This window comes from Scyliorhinus torazame, chromosome 5, assembly GCF_047496885.1.
Source record: "Scyliorhinus torazame isolate Kashiwa2021f chromosome 5, sScyTor2.1, whole genome shotgun sequence".
Lineage (NCBI taxonomy): Eukaryota > Metazoa > Chordata > Chondrichthyes > Carcharhiniformes > Scyliorhinidae > Scyliorhinus > Scyliorhinus torazame.
The window spans coordinates 141,738,947-141,746,934 of NC_092711.1; the positions used below are offsets into that span (position 1 = coordinate 141,738,947).

General features: G+C 50.5%; 1 pseudogene; it reads right to left on the reverse strand.

Annotated features, from left to right (window-relative positions):
• Positions 1 to 318: 318 nt before the first annotated feature.
• LOC140419872 (josephin-2 pseudogene) lies at positions 319 to 2,241 on the reverse strand (annotated as a pseudogene).
• Between the last annotated feature and the right edge of the window lie 5,747 nt (positions 2,242 to 7,988).

The window sequence follows — 7,988 nt, forward strand, 5'->3', positions numbered from 1 at the left end:
AAAGATAAGACGAGTTTGGCAGCAATCCAATTTTAACTCCCCAGTACATTTGGGTGATAAAAAATGTTGAGAGTGAGTTTAAAACATTTTTTTTTTATTCTCCTCTTTTCTCACATTTTCTCCCAAATTTACACCCAACAATAATCAGTAACAAATATGTCAATCCCCATATCAATAACAACGATCCCATCCTCCCACCAAACCCCAAACATTAGCTCGCATGTTCACATAAACAAATGACAAAAAGGAATCAGGAATCACCCATAGTCGCCATTAACACACACAGCCCCCCTCCCCCTCCCCTCCCACCCACCCGCCCCAACTAATGTTCGATGTTATCCAGTTCTTGAAAGTACATAATGAATAATGCTCATGAATTGTAGAACCCCTCCATCCTTCCCCTCAGTTCAAACTTAATCTTCTCAAGAGTCAAGAATTCCAACTGGTCCCCCCGCCACGCCAGGGCACAGGGTGGAGAGGCTGCTCTTCAACCCATCAGGATCTGTCTTCGGGCGATCAACGAGGCGAAGGCTACAACATCTGCCTCCGCACCCGTTTCCAACCCTGGCTGGTCGGACACCCGAATATGGTTGGAGTTCTGTAAACATCTTCCATGACCAAAAGGGGGAAGTGTTGGAGGGCATTTTGTGATACTGGACTATGATATAAATTATAGGTGGCCCTGTAACTACATCTGTGCTCCCGTATTACTTTTAAATAGTTCTGATGAAACAAAAGGTACTCATTGGCTTAGATGCCTGTTTAGAAGAGGTAATTTGTAGAAATAGATAGTGTATACACAATGCTGTTAACATCAGAAAAGACACAAAATGGCTGTTAGCTATTTTGTGATATAAAATGGCTGAACAAGCCACATTCCCTGTAAACTGTCTCATGAGACCCAAGCGTGGGTATGTATAGAGAGTGTCCCAACAGCCGCTGATAACAGCTTCACAGAACAAGACTTGCAATGTATCCTTGATAAGCTCAAGGTCTAACGCTGTAGACAGGGCACATTAGTTAGTTTTGAATGACTTCTGTATGAAGTTAGGGGCGAGTAAGACAACACCCACTTTAACCATATATATGATAATTGGGTATGCCAGGAAAATTGATTGACTGCATGTAAAAAGTGTGACGTGAATACAGTTGATTGATTGTATGTAAATGAGAAAACAACTAATTCCGCCCCTTGAATCTGTATATTAACCCATGTGAGCTTTAGCTCAAGTGAGAGAAGGTGCTGTCACAGTCTGTGGAGTCTGAGACCTTCCCTCCCAGAATTCTGACATCATAAACTGCTTTTTTTTACTGATACTCAGGTCATCGTGTGAATATTTTCACCCCTAACATTGTCATTCTTTTATTTAATTATGTGATATTCCCAATGAGAGAGTGACCTCGAGGAATTGAGCTGAGTTCTAACTGTACCATCAAGCAACATTGCATAATATTATGTATTAAAACCCCATTCCTGTTTGTTTCAGTCTGGTCAATGAACTTAAACTATGACGATGGAGCAATATAGGAAATGATAGAGGCAATGATTCAATAACAGTCCTGCTGATATTGTCTCTTTAAACATTTCAAGTTCTTTTTTAAATACATTTAGAGTTTCCAATTATTTTTTCCACCTCCCCAGCGCGCTGGCTTCATCCGTCACAGCTGGAGCTCCGAGTCAGCCCGCCATCGGCGGCGAGACTTTTCCCCCCTCCCCGCTCCCGCTGCCCGATCTCCCGTGTCTCGCGTTCAGGGAGCGAGCAGCCAGCTTCCGTCCTCCTCCACCTCCCTCGGCACCACCAGCAGCAGCTCACAGGGATCCTGGGCGATCTGGTCCTGCAGGAACTTCCTCAGTTCCTCCTCATTCCCGATTGGAACCGGGGCCTTTAGTTTGGAGTCCAGGTTGTAGTAGGCCCGTTGATTTGCCTGACTGCCACCCAGTGCTTGCGCTGGATGGGGAGCGAGACAAAGCCCAGCGTCACGTTGGAGGGAATGTTGAGGATGAAGCCATGGACCCGGCTCAGCACCGAGCTGCTGAGCGACTTGCGTTTATCCCACCAAATCGCAGCGAGACCTTGAGTTAGCAAGGCGGCCATGAGGACGTTGACATCATAGTTCCCGGTTCCTAACAAACTGCGATGTGGATTCACCAGAGAGTCGGGAGCCAGCCGGCCGCTCAGCCCGTCCAGCTGCTGCTGGGTGAAGAGCGGCTGCTGCAGGAGGTTGTTGAGGGCGTGGAGGGCGCAGAGCTCCAGGCGCTGCCGCTCGTGGTACAGCGGAGGGGGGGCTCCGACATCCCCACACCCAGGGGGGGCTCCGACATCCCCACACCCAGAGAGAGAGGGCAGGCCGCTGGGTGAGTCACCGCCAACCCCGAGGATGCGGCATTCCCGCCCAGGCCCGGACACCGGACAGAGAGCCCTTTTTGCATCTTTTAACGACTTATTATTTTTGTTTTTCTTTCTTCAATCTAAAAACAAAAAATTTCTTCAAAAAAAAGTTTTTTTGAATATTCCTCAAAACGTCCCCTGGGGCCGGACTTCCAACTTCTTAAAAAAAACACACTCTAGGCGGGAGCCACCCGGTGTGGAACATCTCCACTACATTGCGCCCTGGCTTCGGGCCTGCCGCCTCATCCTCAGTTTGGCTCCACCCCCGTTGCTCCAAATGCGTGCGTCCCGGGCCCGACACCTCAGCTCCGGCCGCCAGACACTCGCGTGGGGTTCCTCGCCGGTTCTCAAACCGGCCCGGCTGGACGCCCGGGACAGCCCCAAAGGCCGCCGAAAATCGGGGGGGGGGGGGGAGCAAAAATCGCGGAAACCCACAAAAGCGGCGTAGACAGTGGCCACCGGCGGGAGCTCCTCGAGGACAGAGACTTGAACTCTTTCCACAGTCAGTCCCCTGGAACACACTCACTCGGGTGTGTGTGTCTCGGTGCTTTTCCAGTCACACTGATGGTTAAAATCTTTTGATGCCGACAGATCGGGCAAACATTTCTCCTTCGAGGTTCAAAGGCCGATGATACTCAGATCCCAAGGTATCGAGTGACTCTGTAAGACCGAGACGTGACAATTGAGATTTCTGTCTGCAATTCCTCCTCTTGTAATATCTGTAAAAGGAGTTTACAAAAGTCAACACTCAGTACAGGATAGAAATTCAGATCAGAGAATTCTAGTTTCTATGGAACATTCCTTCCTCTCATTCCCCAATACCTCGTCTCCAATACCTATTCCCCATACCTAGTCTCCAGGGAGCGGACTCGGAGGGACGGAGTTTCGGAGCTGTGAGGACAAAAACCTTATCTCGGGGATTCGCAGCCGAGTATCCAGGGAGTGGACTCGGAGGGGCAGGGTATCGGAGCAGTGACTGTAGGAAGGATGAGCTAGCTGACCACTGCACCCTGGTACAGGAGGCCAGTCAAGTGGGGGGAGGAAGTGGTAGTTGTCGGGGATTCTATAATTAAGGGAACTGATAACATCCTTTGGAAGCAGGACCGAGAGTCCCACATGGTATGTTGCCTGCCTGGTGCCAGGGTGAGGGGCATCTCTAACCGGCTTGAAAGGATATTGGAGAGGGAGGGGGAGGATCCAGTTGTTGTGATCCACGTTGGGACAAACAACATCGGCAAGACTCGGAAAGATGACCTGTTTGGGGAAAATCAGGAACGAGGAACAAAATTAAAGAACAGGTCCTCAAAGGATATAATCTCTGGATTATTACACGAGCCACGTGCAAATTTGACACAAAGAACAAGAACAAAGAAATGTACAGCACAGGAACAGGCCCTTCGGCCCTCCAAGCCCGTGCCGACCATACTGCCCGACTAAACTACAATCTTCTACACTTCCTGGGTCCGTATCCTTCTATTCCCATCCTATTCATATATTTGTCAAGATGCCCCTTAAATGTCCCTATCGTCCCTGCTTCCACTACCTCCTCCGGTAGTGAGTTCCAGGCACCCACTACCCTCTGCGTAAAAAACTTGCCTCGTACATCTACTCTAAACCTTGCCCCTCTCACCTTAAACCTATGCCCCCTAGTAATTGACCCCTCTACCCTGGGGAAAAGCCTCTGACTATCCACTCTGTCCATGCCCCTCATAATTTTGTATACCTCTATCAGGTCACCCCTCAACCTCCTTCGTTCCAGTGAGAACAAACCGAGTTTATTCAATCGCTCCTCATAGCTTATGCCCTCCATACCAGGCAACATTCTGGTAAATCTCTTCTGCACCCTCTCTAAAGCCTCCACATCCTTCTGGTAGTGTGGCGACCAGAATTGAACACTATACTCCAAGTGTGGCCTAACTAAGGTTCTATACAGCTGCAACATGACTTGCCAATTCTTATACTCAATGCCCCGGCCAATGAAGGCAAGCATGCCGTATGCCTTCTTGACTACCTTCTCCACCTGTGTTGCCCCTTTCAATGACCTGTGGACCTGTACTCCTAGATCTCTTTGACTTTCAATACTCTTGAGGGTTCTACCATTCACTGTATATTCCCTACCTGCATTAGCCCTTCCAAAATGCATTACCTCACATTTGTCCGGATTAAACTCCATCTGCCATCTCTCCGCCCAAGTCTCCAGACAATCTAAATCCTGCTGTATCCTCAGACAGTCCTCATCGCTATCCGCAATTCCACCAACCTTTGTGTCGTCTGCAAACTTACTAATCAGACCAGTTACATTTTCCTCCAAATCATTTATATATACTACAAACAGCAAAGGTCCCAACACTGATCCCTGTGGAACACCACTGGTCACAGCCCTCCAATTAGAAAAGCATCCCTCCATTGCTACCCTCTGCCTTCTATGGCCTAGCCAGTTCTGTATCCACCTTGCCAGTTCACCCCTGATCCCGTGTGACTTCATCTTTTGTACTAGTCTACCATGAGGGACCTTGTCAAAGGCCTTACTGAAGTCCATATAGACAACATCTACTGCCCTACCTGCATCAATCATCTTAGTGACCTCCAGGAAAAACTCTATCAAGTTAGTGAGACACGACCTCCCCTTCACAAAACCGTGCTGCCTCTCGCTAATACGTCCATTTGCTTCCAAATGGGAGTAGATCCTGTCTCGAAGAATTCTCTCCAGTAATTTCCCTACCACTGAAGTAAGGCTCACCGGCCTGTAGTTCCCGGGATTATCCTTGCTACCCTTCTTAAACAGAGGAACAACATTGGCTATTCTCCAGTCCTCCGGGACATCCCCTGAAGACAGCGAGGATCCAAAGATTTCTGTCAAGGCCTCAGCAATTTCCTCTCCAGCCTCCTTCAGTATTCTGGGGTAGATCCCATCAGGCCCTGGGGACTTATCTACCGTAATATTTTTTAAGACACCCAACACCTCGTCTTTTTGGATCACAATGTGACCCAGGCTATCTACACCCCCTTCTCCAGACTCCACATCTACCAATTCCTTCTCTTTGGTGATGAGAAAGTTACAGAAGTAAGCACATGGCTAAAGGAGTGGTACGGGAAAGAGGGGTTCCATTTCACGGGGCACTGGCATCAGTATTGGGATAGGAAGAATCTGTACCGATCTGGGACCAGTGTCCTTGTGGAAAGGATAAATAGGGAGGTAAGGTTTTCCGGGTGCGGCGATGACCAGCTGAGTCGCACGTTTCGGCAGCTCCCTGTGAAACGGACTTTTGGGCTCTTGATAGGAGCCCCAACGGCAATTTTGACGGCTAAAAACACTGTGCGGTAAACCAGAAGGGAATCCCCCCTGGATACGGATGGAAAAAGGAGGAGAGAGTGGCCAGATTGCAGTGGATCCTTTAGAACAGCGGCAAGGAAGGCAAGCAAAAACCAAGATGGCGTCGGAAGGTGGCAGTTTAACATGGGGCCCTGAACAACAAGAGTTCTTGAAATGCTGTGTGGAAGAGATCAAAAAGGAAATGAAGAAAGAGCTGTTGGCCCCGATACTACAGGCGATCGAAGGGCTAAAGGAGGAACAAAAGACCCAGGAGCGGGAGCTTCGGGTCGTGAAGGCAAAGGCAGCCGAGAATGAGGACGATATACAGGGCCTGGTGGTGAAGACGGAGACGCAGGAGGCACATCAGAAACGATGTGTGGAAAGGTTGGAGGCACTGGAAAACAACGCAAGGAGGAACAACCTGAGGATTCTTGGTCTTCCTGAAGGTGTGGAGGGAGCGGACGTCGGGGCATATGTGAGCACGATGCTGCACTCGTTAATGGGAGCGGAGGCCCCGGCGGGTCCGTTGGAGGTGGAGGGAGCATACCGAGTGATGGCGCGAGGACCGAGAGCAGGAGAAATTCCCAGAGCCATAGTGGTGAGATTCCTCCGTTTTAAGGATAGAGAAATGGTCCTTAGATGGGCGAAGAAATCTCGGAGCAGTAAATGGGAGAACGCGGTGATCCGCGTTTATCAAGACTGGAGTGCGGAGGTGGCGAGAAGGAGGGCGAGCTTTAATCGGGCCAAGGCGGTGCTTCATAAAAAGAAGATAAAATTTGGAATGCTGCAACCGGCAAGACTGTGGGTCACATATCGAGGGAGGCACCACTACTTTGAGACGGCGGATGAAGCGTGGACTTTTATTGTGGAAGAAAAACTGGAATGAGCGGGTTATTAAAAAGAACGTTCGAACAAAGTGGTGGGGCGAATGTGGGGGGCAAAGAGGGGTTTTATGTACTAATCCTGCGATGTGGTAACTTTTCTCTCTCCCACAGGTGGTGATGGGGGGAGGTGGAGGAGATGGGGCGTTGGCCATTGGGGGCGGGGCCAAGGGCGAAGCGCGGGCTTGGTTCCCGCGCTATGATAATCATGGCGGGAATAGAGAAGCAGGAAGGAGGGGGCGTCGCACGGTGCGAGCCGAGGTCACGGGGGGAAGCCGAGGTCAGCCAGAGTTTGCTGACTTCTGGGAGCAACATGGGGGGAGTAATTACGCTAGCGGGGGATCTAGCGGGGGGGGTGGGAGGGGGGAATTACTGGGTTGCTGCTGCTGGGGAGAGGGGGGAGCTGGTATGGGAGAGGATGGGCGGGGGGGGCACAGCCTGGGGGAGATACAGCTGCGTGGGAACCGGGTGAGGAGCTGGAAAAAGGTGATGGCTAATCGACAAGGGGGGGGGGGGGTAGGAAGCCCCCCAACTCGGCTGATCACGTGGAACGTGACAGGGCTGAACGGGCCGATAAAGAGGGCACGGGTACTCGCACACCTTAAGAAACTTAAGGCAGATGTGGTTATGTTACAGGAAACGCACCTGAAACTGATAGACCAGGTTAGGCTACGCAAAGGATGGGTGGGGCAGGTGTTCCATTCGGGGCTAGATGCGAAAAACAGGGGGGTGGCTATATTAGTGGGGAAGCGGGTAATGTTCGAGGCAAAGACTATAGTGGCGGATAACGGGGGCAGATACGTGATGGTGAGTGGCAAACTACAGGGGGAGACGGTGGTTTTGGTAAACGTATATGCCCCGAACTGGGATGATGCCAATTTTATGAGGCGGATGCTAGGACGCATTCCGGACCTAGAGATGGGAAAGCTGATAATGGGGGAGATTTTAATACGGTGTTGGAACCAGGGCTGGATAGGTCGAAGTCCAGGGCTGGAAGGAGGCCGGCAGCAGCCAAGGTACTTAAAGATTTTATGGAGCAGATGGGAGGTGTAGACCCGTGGAGATTTAGCAGACCTAGGAGTAAGGAGTTCTCGTTTTTCTCCTATGTCCATAAAGTCTACTCGCGAATAGACTTTTTTGTGCTGGGTAGGGCATTGATCCCGAAGGTGAGGGGAACGGAGTATACGGCTATAGCCATTTCGGATCACGCTCCACACTGGGTGGACTTGGAGATAGGGGAGGAAACAGGAGGGCGCCCACCCTGGAGAATGGACATGGGACTAATGGCAGATGAGGGGGTGTGTCTAAGGGTGAGGGGGTGCATTGAAAAGTACTTGGAACTCAATGATAATGGGGAGGTCCAGGTGGGAGTGGTCTGGGAGGCGTTGAAGGCGGTGGTTAGAG